Genomic DNA, 1,728 nt, shown 5'->3' with positions numbered 1-1,728 from the left:
ACTTATGAAGCTGATTACCTGAAGAGAACCTAGTATACAAAACAAAGCCACATTTCGCAAATGGCAAGGGTTTTTCCTTCTATTCACAAAATGATTCAAACCCCACTATTCAACAGGCTTTAAAGTAATGGAAAGCATAGATCTTTATCAGAAAACATGCTTAAAGTACTGAAAAAATGAAAAACAAAAAAACAAAAAAGCAATATAATTTCTTACAATGTTGGGATAATACAACATAACCACCAAGGAATTTTTTTACCATGATAGACTGATAAACAATGAGGTTGAGTCTCATGTTTTTCTGTTTCTTTTCACACTCACCTTTCATCAATCATGTGATGGGCATTGAGATCAACAAGAAATGACAAACTGGGAAAGTGAGTTTGTAAGAAAAAAGTGATTTTTTTTTTCTTTTTGTTTTTTGGTTTGGAGTTGAGGAACAGTTAGATTAGATAGAAGGAGTTAGAGGTGAGGTGTAGATTCTGGTGATGGTTCTGTTTGTGAAGCAACAATAATAGCAACCTTTCTCTGTCAATTACTACTACTACAGTCTACAGTTCCTAAAGAACTGAACAGAAACAAAGAGAGTAGAGAGTGTGGTGTGTAATAGCTAGAAAGCACGTATGACTATGAGAGAGAGAGAGAGAGTGAGAAAGAGAGAGAAGAAAGAAAAGGCTGCAAAACGTGGAAAACTACGAAGCATGCCACCTTGTCTTTTTTATAGTTGTGGTGTTTATTTATTGTTTAAGTCTAAGTTTTGTTCCAATTTCCAAAGGAAAGTGCTATTTCCCAAACCTTGTTGAAATGACAAAAATCTTAAGGTTGTGTTAATTAATGTATGATTTGCTTAATTATTTGTTGAATGTGGCGTTAAGTTACTGAAAAGTGATCAAATGTGTGTGTCGGTTCAACATAGACTGGCCTGGTCCCACTTTGTTTTCCATATTTTTTTTCTCAGAAGAAATAAAATTTACTGATTTAGAAAATGTGAATTATGTTTAAAGGAGATTATTATAGATATTAAAATAATTATTTATTTATTTTTATTTGTTAAATATGTAAAAAATGATAAAAAAAATTAGTTAAAAAAAAAGTAGTTATAATTTAACTAAAAAATCTTAAAATAAAAAATTTAATATATAGATATATATATTTGATATCTGATATCGTGACAGAAAAAGAAATATATTAAGAAAAAAGACCTTGTTGGTGTTACATAGTTTTGTTGTGTTCACGAGTTGCATGTGAAACATTTTCAAATTTCTTTAGGTTTAAACTTTATAATAGCATCTGAAGTTATATATTTTGAGATTCTTTTTAGCTAATTGGGGGCATTATACTTTGGGACTTAGGAATTAGGACCTATAGTTAATACAATATAAAACAATGATTGATTTATTTTTGGTATACTATGATGAATGATTTTAAATGCTTGTAAAATAAGTTACTGCCTGAGATTATATACCTGAGAACATGTGTAATTTCAAAATTGTATTTATTATAAAAAAATATAGCTGAGATTGTTTTTATTTTATGGATAAATAAGTCGAATAATTTTAGTGTGTATTTTTTTTATTATTCACAGTATTTTTTAATTTGATAGGTCAAGACTAATCCGTTACTATTTATTATTACTATTTATAACTAGGTGAAACCTCATGCTTTTTTTTTTTTTGGACCTGTGACCTCATGCTTTAAAAGTTATTTTTTTGAACTAAAAGCAAAATA

General features: G+C 28.5%; 1 protein-coding gene across 4 annotated transcripts in view; it reads right to left on the bottom strand.

Moving 5' to 3' along the window:
- LOC107628921 (probable 1-acyl-sn-glycerol-3-phosphate acyltransferase 5) overlaps positions 1 to 727 on the bottom strand; it is a 4,116-nt gene extending 3,389 nt beyond the window's left edge. The window contains exon 1 of one of the 4 annotated variants that reach the window (XM_016331554.2): positions 322 to 727. The gene's annotated coding sequence lies outside the window, so the exon portion shown is untranslated. The other 3 variants (XM_016331557.2, XM_016331556.2, XM_021117951.1) reach the window with 3 other exon arrangements.

The sequence above is a fragment of the Arachis ipaensis genome, chromosome B03 (genome assembly GCF_000816755.2).
Source record: "Arachis ipaensis cultivar K30076 chromosome B03, Araip1.1, whole genome shotgun sequence".
In the NCBI taxonomy this organism is placed as follows: Eukaryota; Viridiplantae; Streptophyta; class Magnoliopsida; order Fabales; family Fabaceae; genus Arachis; species Arachis ipaensis.
This window is presented reverse-complemented; position numbering and strand designations above follow the sequence as displayed.